The following is a 21,997-nucleotide window of genomic DNA, read 5'->3' as shown; positions in this document are numbered from 1 at the left end:
CCAACCACTCAAATTACTTTTATATTTCACCATACTAATTCACCACTAATCCTTTATGGGTTTCCGGAATAGCGTGCTACTCACCAAAAAAAAAGTGCTTCAACACCCCATCAGGGGTAAGAAGCGCTATATAAATACAAACCTATTTTCCTCTTCTATCCTTCTGCTATCTTTCCGAATCCAAATAACTGACTAACATATCCACCACTTAAAATTTACTTGCATGACTTTCACTATACTAATTCAACACTAATCCTCTATGGGTCCAGAAGTAGCGTGCTACTCACCGAAGAGCGCTTCGACGCCTCGTCAGGAGTAGTAAGGGCTATATAAATGCAATTACAAAACATTACAATACAGTAAGTCATGTGGATTTATAAACCATTTTTGTTATTACTGGAGTGTAATGCTTTTCAGTGCTGTTCATTATAAAAGGGGTGGGATATGTTGTGTCAGAGCCTTCCATGGAATTCTTGAATGGAGTGATTCTATGGTAGGCACAAGGGCCTGGAGGCAGTTGCAGCAACCGGCAGGTGAGCTGGTGGTCATTTCACGATGGCTGTTCATGGTGGCTAAAAAAATAAACTATTCAACTCACCTACCGGGCATCCTGTCTCCTTTTCAATTTCAGATATCACCTCTTTGGTAATCCAGAACAGCAAAATGTAAACAAATGTCTGGTATGTTTTTTTTCTAAGATGGCAATTCAATGCTGCATTACTACTCAACAGATACTGGGATAACACCTGTCTGGTGGAAGTAGTGGGTTATAATTTTTAAAACTATAACCTGGAGTGTTGGGTGGCCAAGCATTGCCTGTAGAAAGAAAACCACCACTAGCTGGTACTTAATTAACTGGCTGTAGACGAATAGCACATACATTTGACCCTCATTTTGAGGGTGTCACTATATTTGGACTCATTGTTTCCCTAAATGGAAATGCTTGCCACAAACTTCAATGGGACGCCACCATGAAAAACGTCCTCACCCTTGTTTTGAACACATTTTGTGGAAACATTTGTTTGCCAACCTAACCAATTTGTGTGTCTACCTAATGAAACTGATAGGAGTAGTACATGGGTACCTGCAATCCCTGTATAAAAGTGTGTTCTTAATTTATGTGTTACGGTTGAGTTGTGATTTCTCTAGTGATCTGTAATAAAGAAATTATGTAGCTTCTCAACTGTAATAATTTATTACAATTAAATTCTGACATCACAATGCTTGCTGGCAAACAGCAGCCAAGATGAGAGGCAGGCCACAGAGCAACATTGCAGATGCATTTTAAAGAACAAAAAATATGAACTGGCTTTTTATTCTTCTGTTCCATTTTTATAATATAATCAGTTATCAGCAGAAAGGTGATTATTTATGCTAATACTTTTTTGCACTACTAGCCATAATAGGAAAGAGATTTCCACAGGATATTTTAACCTTACTTACATTAAACAGATTTGAATATCATTTTGAAACAAATTGCCAACTGCTTTTCAGTCTGTTCAGTTTTACAATACAGATTTAAATTTATTCTTCATGTCTGCAACAATACTCTATCATATGATGGAGGATGACACCAAGGATTTATGTGGTTTGCGGGAAGAATGACCCTTTATCACCATGTATTATAAGGAATAAATTACCCCTGTTTAACCCCTTCCATGCTGGTGACGAACCCCAGCCGTCACGCTCCACGGTGCTCGTGTGCGGATGACGGCTGGGGTTCGTCACGGCCCCGCCCTGTTCGTTCCGCGGCCGCACACGGGGGGAATCGCGGCCGCACGGAAGGAGTTAAATGATATTGCAATTCACCTTGAAGTTCCATGACCTTATAAAGGAACTACTCAGTGATTTTCAGTGTTCTTATAATGTGTGGCAGCAGGTATTTTATACCATGTTTAAATTAACTGCACCATCTGGAACGTGTACCCCTGCTATCCAAAGAACATTTATCATAATCACCATTCAATAATAAGTTCTCAGTTTTGAGCCAGAAGGAAATAAACAGTGTTCCCTGCCTGCCTGGCAGTAATCTTAGTGCTTTCCAAGTATCCATAAGTGCAATGGTTGCTCTGAAGGCAGAAGACCTTGATGAATGGGTACCATGTTGGACCTGCTAGTCTACCATTTTGTTATTAAAAAAAGAGAAAAAGATTCTGGTGAACAGAGAACTTTCTCCCTGCCAGTTTGGGGTCATTGTTTGATTTCTCTGCCTGGAAAGAAGTAAAAAAGATCAAGTCTATTTGTTGGAATTTGTGGGGTTGTTCATTTAGTTGGTGAGCAGAGTTTCTTCAACCAAAACCTCAAGTTGGGAGCATATGATGTGGTGAATGGTGAACGGACCATAGTAAAGCAGTAGTTTTGGAGATAAGAAGAGAATGTGATACAGCGATAAACTGTAAACTGATTGCTTTAAGAACATCCTACAAAGGCAGTACACATGGTTGTTACAATTAAAACATCTCTATTTCTACATCAATGCCCTTTTCCCATAATTTTCCACTACAATGAGGTTGTCTTGGTTCTTCTCCGCTAGAGGCTTGTTTCTCCAAAACAAAAACAATCAAAAAGTTAAACAAATCCATTAACAATTCTATTTGGTCCCTAGTCTCTTCTTCTTATCACCCTAAATGCTTCTATGACATTTGAGCACCGTGTCCAGCTTGGGAGCAAACACATCCCTGCGGTGCAACATAAATGTTAGAACAACTGTTTTAGTTCCTGATGGGGTTCTTCAAACTGTGTTCCTCCTGCTTCCACACAACCCCTTCCCTTGTGTTTTTGATGCAATAAGCAGTTTATTCACCTATACTGTTGTTGCCTCTTAACTCAGCTATTATCCTATCCCAGGCTTGTGCGAACTTAGGCTTTCTCAGTCCCCTAATCACTTCTATGTGGAGGGGGGTTGTTTCACAGTATGCTAATTTCAGTACTTCCTACTATTATTTAAGGACACGTGGTGCAACTCTGCATTTCCAATACATTGCAATCTATATTTTTTAGCATATTTTTATAGGTCTTCCAATTAACATGGTAAGTACAATTCTGCTTGTATTTAGGTCACATTTCTGTCAAGTCACCAATGCCATGGTCATAGTTGAATATGTAAATAAAAGAAATACAAAACCATAATGTTTTATTCCCATCTGCAATCTGCCTTTTTGCTAAGACAAATGCCAGGCATATGAAAGTGTTAGTGACTCTCTTTTCTTTGTGGCATCTACAAATCAGTCTTTATTCGGATAAAATATCCATAAAATAATCACAAATAAAAAAACAAAAGATCTTAAAATTCTATATAAAATCTATAAAAGTGATCACGTAATGTGAACAGTTAGTTACACTCAAGCAGCCGCCAGATACCAAGCTGCATTAACTCAATGATCATCAGGTTATAAGGCAATATAAAACATCAGATGATGGATAATTAAAGGGCTATTCATTTTCATATCTTAAAATGTCCAGATATAGCAGCTGTTTCCTTCTTTGATATGAGACATAGACAGAAACGCAGTGGCATGAATTCACATTATTCAGATTACGAATAAAGCTAAAAGGATCTTTATTCTTTATAATAAATGATTTACTATTTAAAAACAATGGCCGTAATATTTGTTTCCTCAAATCTCTATAGAAGTTACAAAAAAGTAAAAAATACAGTGTGGTCTGATTGGACTTACCATCATATGGACATTCAAGTAGATTTTGGGAGTAAAAGCCTATCTTGGGAAAGGTCAACAAATAGTGCAATGTTCCCATTTGCAATCTTATTAAATAAAATATATGTTGAATATTTGTTACTAAAATGAGGTAGCTCTGAGCATTTTATTGTACAGGGCCTGAGAGGTGCATTGACACAGTCGGATTAGCACACTTTGGGCCCGATGTAGGTAGGCAAATACCAGTCGGAAACGGCCGAAAATACCGATTTTCGGCCGTTTCCGACCGGTATTTGGATATTGAGGTGTATGGGCATGTTAAATTACAGAATCGGTAATTTTACCGAATCTGTAATTTTTCCGATTCGGTAAAATACCGAATCTGTAAAATTACCGATTCTGTAATTTAACATGTAGGTAGCAGTGCTACAAGGGTTTAAGAATTCGTTATTTACCACCAACTAGAAGTTGGTGGTAAATAATGAAAACCCTTCAAAAAGCATTTTTTTTGCTTTAAAAAATGTACCATGTTGCAGACATACATGCCCTAAGGGCATGTATGTTAGCAACATGTGCACCCATGCACAATTGAGGGGTGCAACAGGGTGTCAAAGTGACACCCTGTCCCCCTTTCAAATTCGGTAATTTTACCGAATCGGTATTTACCGATTCGGTAATTGGCATTGATTCCTATGGGCCTCAAGGCCCATAGGAATCAATGGCAATTACCGAATCGGTAAATACCGATTCGGTAATTACCGAATCATTCCGATTCGGTAATTTCAAAAGTAAAATTACCTACATCCCATATACCTACTCTTAAATACCGAATCGGTATGATTCGGTATTTAAGAGTAGGTAAATCGAGATTACCTACATCGGGCCCTTTATCTTTTCTCTATCAATCATCCTTTTCTCCATTAAAACCAACTTTAAATCTTTCTTACTGAGTTGTAACACTCCCTCCGGCTTATCAATGCTCAATTTCCCATCCACCTCCTTTAGAAGACTGTTAATATAAGCCAACCAAGTTATTTTAGCTTTAGCTGTTCCAAGGTGAGACAGTCTGTTATCATCTCTTTAGTTAGTTTAGTACCGTCATTGCTCCATATGTTATACCAGAGCATGATGGTTCTTGTCTTCAGGCCATCCTCTGATAAAGACTGCTAGTTCTTAGGCGACGATATAGGAAGGGTAGAACGGGTCACGGCTAATACTCTGCATAAAAAAAGGTTTTCCTGTTTCTGCAGGCAGGCATCTATTAGGTATGCTTCTAAGCTACAATAAATGTTTCTATGAGTTGCATTGTTAACTGAATGTATCATTCTTTCCCATTATGTTCTCATGTTACCATATGTCCATGTAATGTGAATGGTGATCATCCTTTACTACGAATTTTTTATTCCAAATTCTATTATCACGCATACTTTCACTCCGCAAATGCATTCATTCCGAATACTTTCACTCCGCATATACATTTATTCCGCAAACTTAATGCCAGCAATACTATTACTCCGCATTTGTATCTAGATATGATCAGAAGGGTGCAGGATGAAGAAAAGATATTCTGCAAATATAATGCAAGAAATACTTTTACTCCGCATTTGACTCTAGTTATTGAATATGGCACAGATTTAGAAAGAAAAAGAGAAGCATCCGAAGGGTGCAGGCGAGAAAATAATTTTTGGGATATCGTAGAAAGACAGGGAAAGAGTGCAGCAGATTGGGAAACTGAAAAAATCCGATGGTGCAGGGGAATTGTGTACGGAGGTATTAAAAATGACTTAAACGGGCATAGAAAGAAAAAGAATCATCAATGTTTAACCTGCAGCAGATTGGGAAACTGATAATTCGGATGGTGTGTCATAAATTGACAGCAATGGGTTAGCATTTAGCTGAAGCCATCTTGTATTTAGAAGTTATCTTATCCGCTTTGTGAAAGCCATTTTGTATTTCTGGCAGCCATTTTGTTTGCCATGCGCTCTGTCCTACCTTTCTGTTAACTGCTCTTGTAGTCTGCCTAGAGACAAACTATATTCAGCATCTTCCACTTCGCACATGCCCAGAAGGGCCTAGCTAGTAGAATGCACCTGCTTCTCTAGTATAACTGTCAGGCTATTTTTGCTGCTGTATGGAGAAGTAACTCTCCTCCCACTTTGTTGAGGAAGTAGATCTTGTATGCCCAACTTAGTACTTTTGCATGCTTACATGAGCCAGGACTGCCCCTTGCATGTATGCTTACTATGTAACTCTAAAGCATATATAAAGCCCCAGTTTTCTGTACTCATTAGACTGCCTCATTCAGTTGCTAAGGCTTCTGTGTGACGTAGTCACAACTCATTTGAGTTTAATAAAAATGATCTTTTATATTTCAGTTTCTGTGCCAATTTCTTCTTTGTTGGTTTAAAAGGACTAAGTATCAGTGAGACCCCTGAGCAGGAGTTTTGATTTCTTCAAGTGCAGGGGTATTGTGTACGGAGGTATTAAAAATTACTTAAACGGGCATAGAAAGAAAAAGAATCGTCTATGTGAAATCTGCTCTGGTTACGTTATTGAAAAGAACCAAAGAATAATAATAAAAGAAATTATTAAAAGAATATAAATAAAAGTGACTTACTGATCAAAAGAAGGGTGAATCTGGTCAAAAATACAGTGTACTGCCTGGTATATGACGAATCTTATTTTTAGGAAAAAAATTAGACGGAGAGAGTGAACAATGATGTGGAGTGGCTGATGAATATTAAAGATGGCGAAGCAGTTAAAAAGGTATGTATCGGGTAATGTTGAAATAAATTGTCTATTTTTTGTGTTTATTAACACTTTTGTGGAAAGCTCAAATTCACAATAACAACTGTTTTACTTTGCAGCGTGTCTTCAATGGGAACTGATGCAGGAGAGAACTTCTGAAAGGTAAGTTAGATTTAATATATTCTTATTGAATTCAAATAAAATCGCGTGTCAGTAATTTAATTACAAAATAAATAAAAAAAGCATTTTCAAGAATTTAATTTTCGTAGTGAAAGTATACGTTCTTCAGAAATGCGTGATAAATGTAGTTATATATATTAAAATAGATTTGTAGTTGTCATTGCTTCGTTTTAAAAAAATGCGGAGTAATGGTATTTGCGGACTTAAAAATGGCTTGTGATGGTATGCGGAGTCATATCATGCGGAATAACGTCATATATTCAATGTGAATGAAATCTGAACATATCCCATTGCATTTAGTTCCAGTCGCCTGTATGTTCTAGTCAAATTTATAAATTCTTTTGGTTACGACGTTGGCCCTATGTAAGTAGTCAAAGTATATTGACCTAGCATTTCCTGATATATTAAGTGCATTAGAATATAATTGGAAAAACCAAAGGGGATGATGGACGGAGAGTTGAACATTGCCAGCACCCACCGTTCAGATGTGCAAATGCCCTTTGGTTTTGCTAAGTTCGCCCCAAGTTGGCAGGGTATGCCCAGACGTGGGTCCCTTGCTCACTTTGCCACTTGGTTCAAGATAGCCTGGCTGAAGAGGATTATGAACCCGAACCTGGTCCCAGGATGCTTGTTTCCGGTCCAGGGAAGACATGGCTTGGCAGTTCGGGCTGGACTGTTCCCATGAGAAACAGGGTCAGACTGATTTGCATATGGCCATGCATGAACTGGGGTGGGCGGAGCTAAAGAATGATGATGGATTAAACCCAGATCAGTTGACTGGGGGGTATGTGTTTGATTTGCTCTAACGCTCCGTACATCATCCCCTTTGGTATCGCTTAGAATATAATTTGGCTTTGTAATTCCACAAGACCTTGTTGGCAGAAATTTGGTAATCCATTGAACCGGCTGTAAGGCACGTTGAGTACAACAGAGGTATACACAATGTAGCCCTGTTGGAAATAGGTGTAGCACAACAGAGACTGAGACTTTTGGGTTTCTGGAGCAGATGTTGCTGTGACAAGCCCCTGACAGGCTATGAAACCAAGCGGACACCACCACTAACCAGACCAGTCAGGAGCTGAGGAAATAAGTGAGAAAGGGAATACTCAATGGTATCAAGAAGAACAACAAATAGGCAAAGAGAAAGGTAAGGGAATTCCTAACAAGGATGGCATCTAAGGAGAATAAATCAATAAATGTGAGAGATGCATAAACAGTTGCTTACTAGTACGAATCACAGAGCCAAAACAACTAAATGCACATTGCCAGGCTGCAACTGCCTGTCTGATTAACCCGTAAATAGTGGCCTTACCCCTTGATGTATTGGTACTGCCTAACATCTGTCAAGTGAGTATGAGTCAATAAAGACTCTAACGCGTCTAGTGTTGAAGTTCTTTCAGCTCCCACGTCCCTGGCCACTTCAATCTTGGACCTTGACTCACCCTAAGCCTGATTACAAATGTGTTTCGGTACTATGGAGTATGGTGAATCTCAGTCTTTACATCTAAGGATGTCTTTCAAGCTTGCTCAACTTTAGATTTTGGAGTGATACAGTAAAAGTTAGAAATGTAGTCACGCTTTACCAAAACAATAATTGGTCACATGATGTGCCACTATTCTTCATAGCCTGTTCAGACTCTTGACATTTTGGAAATTGTGGCATTCGCTATGTGGATTTTGGAATTTCTAGATGCAGACATTGAAAGGATGCTTTTACCCATGTAATGCAAATGCTTCAGTTGAACTGGAGCCTTTACCCCCTAACTGCTGAGCACGTTTTGGGCTATTTGAGGTAGATTGTGCTTCGGGCTTCATAAGTTTCTTTTCACATAAGGCACCATGCCAAAATTGTATCCTTTTTTCCCCAACATCCTGGAAATTCTAAAGGTACCCAGGGTTTGTGGATTCTCCAGGAGGGAACCGGGAAAATAGGCAAAATGTAGCTACATTTGGGGTTTTGGTGAAAAATAATAAAAAAGTGCTCGGATAAACGTGTCTGTTAATTTTCCTAAAAATGGCATCAATGAACGATTCGCTGTGCTAAAGTCACCATTCCCTCAGCTTTCAGTAACATGCAGAGCTGAATAAAAACACTATTTGTTTTGCCACTGTTTTGGCAGAGGTTGCCAATTCTTCCTGTTTTTTGTGCTCTCAACCTCCATTTTGTGGTGGAAACCAGTGTGAAACTCATGTGTGATTCAGGGAAGCTATGAATTTCTGAATAGTAGACACAATTCAAAATTTAGGAAGGGGACCTATGTATAGAGCCCTGAAGGTTTTCCCAAAGGAACTACCTTTTGAAATAAATACATATAGAAAATGAGTAGGAAAAAACAGTCATTTGTGATAACGTTTTAATCTAACTTTTTGTCATGATGGACGATTTACATAAACAATATGCCATTATGTCCGCTAGACTCTTCTAGTTTTGGGATTATATAGTGTTTGTAGGTTCGGAACGGGAGAGCCATCTTCGGATACGGCCTGGACCTCATCATAGAATCAGATGCAAGCATGTCGGGTTGGGGCACCCGCTGTGGGGAGTTATCTACAAGAGGAAGCTCATCCTCTCAAGAACAAAAAAATCACATCAGCTGCCTGGAGCGCCTAGTGCAATCCTTTGCGATACGCTTTTGGACCAAAGACAAGGCACATGGCTGAGTGTTGCAGAAAATGGACAGTGTCTTGGCAGCACGATACCTCAATCGTTGCCTAGGAGGAACAAAGCCCAAGACAGTGTTGGCTCTCTCTCAAGAACTCTGTGAGTTCTGCCTTTCTCACAAGGTCCCTGTGATGGCGGAACACCTCACGGGCTCCTCCAACACCATAGCAGAGTGGAATACCAGATATTTGCAGAACACAAGCATGTGGAAACTCGACCACATGATCTTCCTAGCACTGGCCAATATCTGGGGCCCATTCATGGCAGTTCTGTTTGCCTCCCAACTGGACCATCGTTTAGATAGGGTCTTCAGTTGGAGGCCAGACCAGAGGCCGCAGCAATGGATGCATTCCTTCAGGATTTTAACATACAGAAGGGATACGTGTTTTCCCTTTTCTCAATGATAACCCGAATTTCGGTGCAAGTGTGAAGACAACTGGCCGATCTGGTTCTGGTGACACCTGCCTGGAGATCTCAAATCTGGTACCCAGTTCTGATTAAACTTTCTTGGGATTCTTTAATCCCTCTGCCCCTATTTCAGATTCTCCTTCATGATCCATCAGGAAATCCTCACCAACTTGTACGAGAAGGCAGCTTGCAACTTATAGTGTGGAGGATTTCAGGAGACTATGGCAGGTCCCAAGACTTTTGGAACATGCTCAGACACTCCTTGCAAAGTCACAGGCATTTTCCAGAGCTAGACACTACAAATCCACTTAGACAAGATATTTGAGTTGGTGTATGCAGAGGGACTTGGATCCCATGGGGTGAGATGTTGTCCATGTGTTAAACTTTCTATTTGAGTTGGCATTAACAGGGATGTCTTACAGGTTGGTAAATTCCTTCAGGTCAGCCATATTGGCTGGCCATGACCCCACTGAAGGTCTCCAAGTGGGGGAGCATACTCTTGTACGAAGATTAATGAGAGGTATCAGACTGTCGGTTCCACCGGAGCTACAGTGTTTGTCCCTGTGGGACATAGACAGAGTCCTAAATCTGTTCCTATCATGGCAAGGCAATAAGTACCTATCAAGAAAGGAGTTGTCAGGTAAATTGGCAGTGCTACTCTGCTTGGTGTCCCGCAGAAGAGTCTCAGGTGTTAGCGCTCTTGAGATCACAGGCAGAGTTTTTAACCCAGAAGGGGTTACCTTCCACACATCCAGACGGGTGAACACTAAAACTAAGGTGGAATTTTATCCTTTTTATAATGATAATCACAAATTATGTGTGGGTTATTAAAGTGTATGAGGCTATGGCGGAAGAACTCCAGGAGAGACACAATTTCTTATTTCTTTAAAGAAACTGTTTAAAGCGCTCTCCTCCTCCACCACTGCCCGGTGGGTCATGGGGGTGATGCAGTTAGGGGGCACAGATACTCGTATGTTTGGGGCACATTCAGTGAGAGATGCCATGGCATCAAAAGCATTTATGCTGGGTGCACGCCTGGGAGATATAGTTAATGCAGCAGACTCCGATTCCACTTTCAAGAGGTTTTACTTAAACCAGTAATTGACATTGCCTCATAGGTGGTGAGTAAGGTTTATACCAGTGTAATCTTCACCACAGGTCCTGGCATAGAATAAAAAAAAAAACAATCTTACGTGACACAGAATTTTCAGTCCTATTAAGGACACGGAGGTGAGGATTATCCCACCCAAGGATCGGAAATCTGCTTCTCCCACCCAATGATCAAGTATTCATGCCCTTAGTAGGAGGTTCTTCGTTCAGAGTAAGTACTACTAATACTCTTATGTTCACATTTAAAAGGAAGATGTTGTGATAGTTCTGCATTGTTCAAAAGTTTAACAAAATGGTACATATTTATGGTTCTTGGTGTACCGAAAAGGAACATTTAATGGATAATTATTTCCTTAGTTAATACATCTTTTGCCTTCCTAGGTAATTAATTAAATTAATTAATTGTGGGTTTCTAACGCGCTAGAATCGACTCCCAAAGGAGTATCTCTGCGCTATAGACCGCTGGGGAACCCGTCCTGGCTTTCCCTGTTAGATGGTCCCTACTGGGTATCTCCAAGGTGAAACCAGGCATCCCCGGCGTATGTGGGGGGCCGTTGTGGAGATGAGGCAAGCGAATGCCCAGAGTTGCCGAGGCGAGAATTATCTGCTCCCGGGTCTGCCGCCTCTAACCAGTGAGCCACACCACACCAGGTAACTAATCTTTCAAATCGGAGTAACAGAGAAGGTTGAGATGATTTTCATTGCATGAAGAAAGAGGGATAGGAAACAGAGAGGAAGGACTACATGCTAGTACTTGTTCTTCCAAGGGGTGGGACATGGTTAAGGTTTTTTCTTTTTCAACTTTCCCTGGAGTTATGGGAAAGTTAGTTGGTTGAATGTTTAGGAAACTTTTATATGGCTGCTATTTGAAATAAAGCGAAGAAAGACAGTATAATCCTCACCTCCGTGTCCTTAATACAATTAAAAAATCTCTGTCACACAAGCTACGTAATTTTGTATTAATGTCCTTATCACAACTCTCCATTTCAGCATCTTTGGCCTACCTCCACTAGATCTCTTTCAAATTTCACATTCCCTGTCACTTCCATACTATTGCCTTTAAATGTACTCATGGTTTTACCCCTCCCTGTTTCTTATCCCTTGCCTCCTTATATGTTTCAACTATCACCTTCCTTTTGCCTTCTGCTATTTGTCTCCTGTTTGCCATTTGTTTTTCTTACTTTCCTGGCCTCCAAATATCACAAATCATTTACAGTCTCAATCCAGTCTACATCAAACCTTCCCTCCTTTCCTTTTCTTCTAAAGAACTACTTCTATCCACCTGTGTCTCATAACTAGTCATTATCGTTTAAACTAATATTACTCTCCTGAGCGACTTTTTTAACTTAAAACTTGTTTGGTGATTTTGCTAAAAAACTGTATAAATGTAATTAAATGAAATCACATCTTAATATTTTGGTTGCTTTATATTGAGTTGGAAATCCACCTCTACCATGTCATTGGTAGATTTATTTTACATATAAAACAGCAATAACAGTTTCCATATTAGATATATGTTGACTACTTTGAGGTTATACATGGCATTGAGACAGAGAGGTTGTAAGGTCCACCATGGCTGCTTTGATCGGGAAACAACCTTTACAACGCAACTTTTACAACTCACTACCATTACAACAAAACTTTTACAACGCAACATCCATTACATAGCATGCCATTACAAGGCAACCATTACAACACATGACACTACAACGCATACCATTACAACGCATGTCATTACAACGCAGTCATTACAACGCATACCATAACAACGCATACCATTACCATCCAACACTTACCCTACTGTTGCACCCCCTGGAGTTAGAATCGTAATTTTTACCCCTACACTATCCAACACTTACCCTACTGTTGCACCCCCTGGAGTTAGAATAGTAATTTTTATCCTTACACTACCCAGTACTTACCATACATGCAATGTAATGTTATGTAGTTTTTAAAAATACGTTGTAATGGCATGCGTTGTAATGGAATGCGTTGTAATGGATGTTGCGTTGTAAAAAATGCGTTGTAAAGGTGTGCGTTGTAAAAGCATGCGTTGTAACGTCATACAACCCTTTGATCTAATGGATTAAGATGTGTTTCAGAATTACAATGACTAATTGATCCCAAAATATTTGTGGTAGGAATGAGAGTTTCTCCAGCTCTGATTCAACCTGATTTTGTAATTTCTTGAGTAATATGCACAGTTGTTTACCACCCCAAAAAAAGATATAGTGCGTTGTTACTTCTAAAGTAGGTTTGAGCTACTAACGGACATGGGACTAGGTGTGGATATATACAATATTAGAAGCTGTCATGATTTTCACAGCTTTTAATTTTCCTCCAAACATTGAGATGGACCATTTCTCTATACATGGAGCATTTCTTTGTTTGCTGAGATGCGAGTGCAGTACAACATTGTCATGGAGATTCGGGGAGAACAAAATGCCTCTACGTTTCAAGTAGTGTGACTCCAGGTCAAACTAAGTGGCAGTGAGAGAGGCTAGTAGGGAAATTAAGAGTTCGTGCCTATGTGCATTTGAGTTCTTGAAAAACCACAATTACCACTGCATCCCTCTTCCCTGTCCCATCTGTGAAGGTGACCCACCACAGAGACACTTTCATTTTTTAGTGTGACATGTATGCCCAGATATGGGTCCGGGCCTGCTGTACCACAGGACTTCAGCTATATCTCACTGATGAGACCTAAGTAGGCTGAAATTGGCCGGGGGCTGCTTGTGATTCCATTTGAAAGAAACTTAGCCAGGCAGTTTGGGATGGACTGTTCATACCGGAGCACGACCAAGACTGGTTTGCATAAGGCCGGTCTCTATCTTAAACGGCACCGTTGGAGAAAAACCATGGTCTGGAAAGCGGTGCCGAGCAGTCGCTAGTCCCAGAGGGTAATTCAAGCATTGCGTTCATCATCTCGATGTCTTTTGAGGTACATGTCCTAAGTGCGGTGGGTATACCCAGATGTTTGTCCCATGCTCACTGTGCCATAAGACTAAAGCGATACCTCACAGATGAGACCTACACAGGTTGAAACTGGTCTGGGGTTGCTTGTGTTGCCAATTGGAAAGAACCTGGCCTGGTAGTTCGGGCTGGAAGTGGCCAAGACTGATTTTCAAAAGGAGGGTCTTGTCTATCTTGACACAGTATTTCTTCCATCACCTTGATGTTTTTGCAGTACATGCCTTAAATGCGACAGGTATACCCAGACATGGGTCCAGTGCTCACTGTGCCATAGAGCTCAAGCTGCCCTTCACTGATGAGACCTAAGTAGGTCAAAACCAGTCAGCATTGCTTGTGTTCCCACTTGGAGGGGACCTGGCCAGGCAGTTTCGGCTGCACTGTTTCCACTGGAGTAGGACCAAGACTGGTTTGCATAAGGCGGGTCTCTGTGTAGAATGGCACAGTGGGTGAAAAAAAATGGTCTGGAATGTGACCTACACTGATCGCCAGTGGCTAAGATTAATTCAAGCATTCTTTCCATCACCATGATGTTTTTCCACCCCACAGACAAGCACCTTTAAGCCCTGGAAGATAAAAAAAGGTAGACTCCTCCCCTTAAAGGGAGGTGTAAGCCCTCATACCATCATACTGTGATTACTGTCTGTTCTGGGTGAGGTGCTTCAGTGCTACATTACCTGCCCTGGGCTAGGTTTTCTTATAATCTCTTTTCTTTTGTTTTTCTTTTAGGAGGCCCTCGTCTGGTTCACCTTGTGGAATATGCTTTGCCACCCTCTCACCTGGGATCAAAATAGTGGCAGCCACATCTTTGATCGCCGTATAGTATCTTCGATCACGTCTGAGCATACCCAGCCCACTAGGGGTGAAAATTGCAACTGTGTTTTTTGCATTCCGGTCTGGGAAAGACATGGCTTGGTAGTTCGGACTGGACTGTTCCCGTGAATGTATGACATTGTTCTACATTCTGTCCATCAACTGTGTTTTTTGCAATTTTCACCCCGAGTGGGCTGGGTATGCTCAGACGTGAGTCCCAGGCTCTCCACACCACTGGAGTCAAGCTATCCAGGCTGATGAAGGCTGATAGCCAGAAACCGGTCCTTGGATGCTTGATTCCGGTTTGGGAAAGACATGGCTTGGTAGTTCGGACTGGACTGTTCCCATGAGGCACAGGGTCGGAGATGATTTGCATATAGCCAGTGTCTAACCCAGGGTGGTGTGGAGTGCAAAAAAACGATGGATTTAGGCCCAGATCCTTCTACTGGGGTGAATGTATGACATTGTTCTACATTCTGTCCATCAACTGTGTTTTTTGCAATTTTCACCCCGAGTGGGCTGGGTATGCTCAGACGTGAGTCCCAGGCTCTCCACACCACTGGAGTCAAGCTATCCAGGCTGATGAAGGCTGATAGCCAGAAACCGGTCCTTGGATGCTTGATTCCGGTCTGGGAAAGACATGGCTTGGTAGTTCGGACTGGACTGTTCCCATGAGGCACAGGGTCAGAGCTGATTTGCATATAGCCAGTGTCTAACCCAGGGTGGTGTGGAGTGCAAAAAAACTATGGATTTAGGCCCAGATCCTTGTACTGGGGTGAATGTATGACATTGTTCTACATTCTGTCCATCAACTGTGTTTTTTGCAATTTTCACCCCGAGTGGGCTGGGTATGCTCAGACGTGAGTCCCAGGCTCTCCACACCACTGGAGTCAAGCTATCCAGGCTGATGAAGGCTGATAGCCAGAAACCGGTCCTTGGATGCTTGATTCCGGTCTGGGAAAGACATGGCTTGGTAGTTCGGACTGGACTGTTCCCATGAGGCACAGGGTCAGAGCTGATTTGCATATAGCCAGTGTCTAACCCAGGGTGGTGTGGAGTGCAAATAAACGATGGATTTAGGCCCAGATCCTTGTACTGGGATGAATGTATGACATTGTTCTACATTCTGTCCATCAACTGTATTTTTTGCAATTTTCACCCCGAGTGGGCTGGGTATGCTCAGACGTGAGTCCCAGGCGCTCCACACCACTGGAGTCAAGTTATCCAGGCTGATGAAGGCTGATAGCCAGAAACCGGTCCTTGGATGCCTGATTCCGGTCTGGGAAAGACATGGCTTGGTAGTTCGGACTGGACTGTTCCCATGAGGCACAGGGTCAGAGCTGATTTGCATATAGCCAGTGTCTAACCCAGGGTGGTGTGGAGTGCAAAAAAACTATGGATTTAGTCCCAGATCCTTGTACTGGGGTGAATGTATGACATTGTTATACATTCTGTCCATCAACTGTGTTTTTTGCAATTTTCACCCCGAGTGGGTTGGGTATGCTCAGACGTGAGTCCCAGGCTCTCCACACCACTGGAGTCAAGCTATCCAGGCTGATGAAGGCTGATAGCCAGAAACCGGTCCTTGGATGCTTGATTCCGGTCTGGGAAAGACATGGCTTGGTAGTTCGGACTGGACTGTTCCCATGAGGCACAGGGTCAGAGCTGATTTGCATATAGCCAGTGTCTAACCCAGGGTGGTGTGGAGTGCAAAAAAACGATGGATTTAGGCCCAGATCCTTGTACTGGGGTGAATGTATGACATTGTTCTACATTCTGTCCATCAACTGTGTTTTTTGCAATTTTCACCCCGAGTGGGCTGGGTATGCTCAGACGTGAGTCCCAGGCTCTCCACACCACTGGAGTCAAGTTATCCAGGCTAATGAAGGCTGCTAGCCAGAAACCGGTCCTTGGATGCCTGATTCCCGTCTGGGAAAGACATGGCTTGGTAGTTCGGACTGGACTGTTCCCATGAGGCACAGGGTCAGAGCTGATTTGCATATAGCCAGTGTCTAACCCAGGGTGGTGTGGAGTGCAAAAAAACGATGGATTTAGGCCCAGATCCTTGTACTGGGGTGAATGTATGACATTGTTCTACATTCTGTCCATCAACTGTGTTTTTTGCAATTTTCACCCCGAGTGGGCTGGGTATGCTCAGACGTGAGTCCCAGGCTCTCCACACCACTGGATTCAAGCTATCCAGGCTGATGAAGGCTGATAGCCAGAAACCGGTCCTTGGATGCTTGATTCCGGTTTGGGAAAGACATGGCTTGGTAGTTCGGACTGGACTGTTCCCATGAGGCACAGGGTCGGAGATGATTTGCATATAGCCAGTGTCTAACCCAGGGTGGTGTGGAGTGCAAAAAAACGATGGATTTAGGCCCAGATCCTTGTACTGGGGTGAATGTATGACATTGTTCTACATTCTGTCCATCAACTGTGTTTTTTGCAATTTTCACCCCGAGTGGGCTGGGTATGCTCAGACGTGAGTCCCAGGCTCTCCACACCACTGGAGTCAAGCTATCCAGGCTGATGAAGGCTGATAGCCAGAAACCGGTCCTTGGATGCTTGATTCCGGTCTGGGAAAGACATGGCTTGGTAGTTCGAACTGGACTGTTCCCATGAGGCACAGGGTCAGAGCTGATTTGCATATAGCCAGTGTCTAACCCAGGGTGGTGTGGAGTGCAAACAAACGATGGATTTAGGCCCAGATCCTTGTACTGGGGTGAATGTATGACATTGTTCTACATTCTGTCCATCAACTGTGTTTTTTGCAATTTTCACCCCGAGTGGGCTGGGTATGCTCAGACGTGAGTCCCAGGCTCTCCACACCACTGGAGTCAAGCTATCCAGGCTGATGAAGGCTGTAAGCCAGAAACCGGCCCCTGGATGCTTGATTCCGGTCTGGGAAAGACATGGCTTGGTAGTTCGGACTGGACTGTTCCCATGAGGCACAGGGTCAGAGCTGATTTGCATATAGCCAGTGTCTAACCCAGGGTGGTGTGGAGTGCAAAAAAACTATGGATTTAGTCCCAGATCCTTGTACTGGGGTGAATGTATGACATTGTTCTACATTCTGTCCATCAACTGTGGTTTTTGGCAATATGGGGAAGCCTGAAAAACAGCAGACTAAGCTGCCTTTCGAGGCGAGGAAGCAGCCAAAAAACACTGCGGTGACAGCGGACGAAGAGGGGGATAATGAAGCAAACGACGGGGCCGGCATGGAGGCAGTCCTAAGGGCGATACAGCAAAGCCTGCAGGACATGAATAACAAACTGGACAGTGTGGTGCAACGCGTGGACAATATGGCCGCGAAAATTGAAAAACATGATCTGTGGCTTGTGGAAGCGGAACAAAGGATATCCAGAGTGGAGGACGAGTCTAAGTCCACAACGAGAACATGCGGAGGTCTGGAGAAAACGCTGGAAGTCCTGCGGGCTAAGGTGGAAGATCAGGAAGCCAGATCTAGACGCAACAACGTCCGCATAGCAGGCCTGCCGGAGTCCACCAACACAGGCAAAATGGAAAACTATATCGAGGCATTGCTGAAAGACTTATTCGGCGCTGAAAAACTGTCATCTGTCTTCCTTGTTGAACGCGCGCACCGTTCCTTAGCGCCTAAGACAAAACCGGGAGCTCCTCCACGCATAATAATCGCCCGTATGCTCAACTAAAGGGACAGAGATACAGTTCTCAGGCTGGCCAGGGAAATGGGTGAAATCACACATCAAGGTAACACCCTGGAATTCTATCCAGACCACACCATGGCAGTTCAACTAGCACGCAAGGAATTCGCACCAATGAAAAAGAAACTGCGGGATCTAGGAGTCGAATATGCGATGCTGTATCCAGCGATGCTTAAAATCACAAATGCGGGCAAACCCGTGATTCTCCCCATGGTGCAAGCAGCGCAGGAGTACATCAAGAAACTGGGTCGATGACGCAAGGCGCAGGGACGTGATGACCAGGGAAGTGACAATGACTGAGACGCCAGGAGGCTAAGTGAAGCTTCTGCATACAGGACTTAACACTGCTAGAAGCACCTCAACACCGGATGCAACTCCGACATTTCTTGATTGACATTACTGCTCCATAAGACACACAGCAGGTGAGCCAGGATATGAGCAGACACAGATGAGGGCTCAAATGTGCCTTTCGAACGGACCCAGCCTGCACTCTATGTACGCACCCGCAACATGCACAGTGAGTAACCTTGCAGTCCAAAAACGGACATGGGACACTGGAGGGACTGCGGGATTATGTAAAGTGTATATAGCGGCTTCTCTGCATTTGACAGACGATACACAGCACTGGCTGACGGACAGCCTATGGTTAATGCTTGAGCAATACTGGAGGTGGTGCCTACCGAACAGACTGAAGGGACGAAAGACAGGTGCTGGATCCGAAAGTATGTTCAGTCTGACACACACTGTATTACAATGGGATAATTGGTAACTGTCGATTTGTTGCAGATGACTGCCAACAGGGACTGGCGGGAAATGTGAGGTAAAAGGGACACTATAGTTCAAATAACAACATGTGCACCTGTCCACATCCACTATGTGGATGGAGATGTGTGTACCTGGCGACACCCCCAAGCGGGTGCGCCCCTATTCCAGTTCAGATACTAGTTTGGTTACTATAAGGGGATGGCTTTGGCAAAGTTTGGGCGCTGAAGTGGGTGGGGGGAGGGATTGGGATTTGGGAAATGTTCGACCTGGTTCACTGTGTCTGAGAGGCATTGCGACCTTTTTTTTCACCACAAGCACTGCGAAAAACTGTATACTGAAACGCAAACTTGGGCATCACGAAACGATTGCGCCTGGAGCACTAGGCCACACCACGCTCACGCGACATCCTACCTCACTGACATGGCACGACCTACCACACTGAAATTCATTACGTGGAACGTTAGGGGACTGGGTAATCCGAAGAAGATTCGACAGATATTTGCATACTTTGATAGATTGCATGTAGACATAGCCTTTTTACAGGAAACACAGATTGCTGCCAACACCACCTCTACACTGGGCGCTAGATGGGCAGAGTCAGTGACCAGCTCACATTACTCCTCGTATTCCCGAGGGGTCAGCATTTTAATACGGAAGGGGGTCCACTTTGAGATCACAACTGGACACAGAGACGCTGAAGGACGAAGCGTCATTGTCATAGGCATGGTGAGACATCGTCAAGTTGCCTTAGTGAACACGTACGGCCCCAACACAGATGACCCAGGGTTCTTTACTAAACTGTGGCACACCATATCACATCTCCAGATCGAGAACATAATATGGGGAGGTGATTTTAACATAGCACTAAGGGATGGACTAGACAGGTCGCCAAACACACTAGAGGCACATACACGGGCGAGAGCGACTCTACACGACGCACTGACGGAATTGCAAATGACTGACATATGGAGGGTCCACAATCCGGGGGAACTCGTGGCGACACACATAACGGCGGCACACAATAGCTGGTCTAGGCTGGATTACTGGCTAGGCACGCGGGAGGTGGTGGCATGGACCGTCTCTGTAAAACATTTGCCAAAAACACTATCAGACCACAGCCCTGTGATACTAGCAGTAGACATACCACATTACGAGCCCCCACCTTTCACGTGGCGATTTAATGCTGGAGCGTTACGAGACCCGATATACACTGACACCATACATAAGGCGATAGTGGACTACTTTGACCTCAACTGCCCCAGGACGGACGACCCTTGTCTCCTGTGGGAAGCTTTCAAGGCCACATTGCGGGGGGTATGCATTAGCACAACCACGGGCATAATTGACAGTGCGTGAAAACACATTACAAACATTAGAACACAGATACACACAGACGAGAGACATTGCACTACTGGGGTAAATACACTTGCTCCTAAAAGAACACCAGCAATTTGCGGCAGACGAGCTCAAGTACATAACCAAGCGCAAAACAGCCAGACCGTATGGTGAGGGGGGCAGACCCGGCAGGGCACTGGCTGAGAAAATATGCTCCGGACGAGCGCCTCAACATGTCAATACAATCAAAACTCGAGCGGGAATAGTAACACGTGACATCAAGGTCATAATGGGTGAATTCAGGGATACTTATGGCCAGCTATATGAAGCACGTCCCTCGATGCCACAGGAAGAAATGCTGTCATTTATGGCAGATGTAGAGATAGCGTGGCTCTTGAATACCCATAGAGAATATCTCGCTCGCCCCATAACTGTAGAGGAAGTGACAGATACAATCAAACATCTGCCGACTGGCAAGGCACCGGGACCTGATGGGTTCTCAATAGAATTTTATAAGGCATTCGCGGATCTGCTGGCACCGCACCTGGTGAGACTATATGGAGCAGCACACGAGGCACAAACTCTCCCGACATCAATGAGGGAAGCCGTGCTGATAGCATTGTTAAAACCAGGGAAGGATGAGGAGCAATGTGACTCTTACCGCCCCTTATCCCTTATTAATGTGGACGCAAAAATAATAGCGAGCCTCTTAGCGGCAAGACTCAAACCTCTAATGCCATTACTGGTGAGGCCTGACCAGTCCGGCTTCATTCAGGATAGATCAACGACACATAACACACGCACCCTCTTTGCGCTGGCCCATTATCTGGAACCAGAGGTAAAAGCTGTGGCGGTACTCTTAGACGCTGCCAAAGCATTTGACGCGATAGACTGGAATTTCCTACACACGGTCCTGTTACGAGTGGGGTTTCCTCCAATTTTCACACAATGGATCTCCATGCTTTACACAAACCTGTCTGCACGTGTCAGGGTAAACAAACATGTCTCGGAGCCGATTGCAATTTGTCGCGGGACGAGACAGGGGTGCCCACTCTCCCCGATGCTTTTTGCTCTAGTGCTAGAGCCATTAGCTTGCAAAATAAGACAACACCACCACTACTCGGCCATACAACTCCCAACACGCCCTATACACATCTCTCTGTACGCAGATGACATGGTTCTATATGTTAAAAATCCAGAACTACACCTCAACCCCTTATTACGTGAATACATCAAATTTGGCCAATACTCAGGCCTACAGATAAATTGGACAAAATCTCTTATCTTGGCATTGACAGATAGCACGATCCCATCCGCCCTAGATTACCCACTAGAATGGCAAGACACACCGACCAGATATTTGGGAGTATGGTTTCATAGAGACCCAGAACTGGTCATTAGAACCAACTATGGGAGGGTGATATCATCATTGGATCACAAGATCAGGCGATGGAATAAATTGCCACTGTCGCTAGCGGACAGGGCTGCTATCGTGAAGATGGTGCTACTGCCTAAGTTACTCTACCTGTTTGCTAACATCCCCATTAAACCTCCGGCAGAGGTGTTCCGTAACATTAACAAACTAGTACTGAGTCTACTATGGGCGGGCAAGCAAGCCAGATTACAAACGATGACGCTGCCATATGAAAAGGGGGGTTTCAGGG

The sequence above is a fragment of the Lissotriton helveticus genome, chromosome 12, assembly GCF_964261635.1.
Source record: "Lissotriton helveticus chromosome 12, aLisHel1.1, whole genome shotgun sequence".
NCBI lineage: Eukaryota > Metazoa > Chordata > Amphibia > Caudata > Salamandridae > Lissotriton > Lissotriton helveticus.
This window is presented reverse-complemented; position numbering follows the sequence as displayed.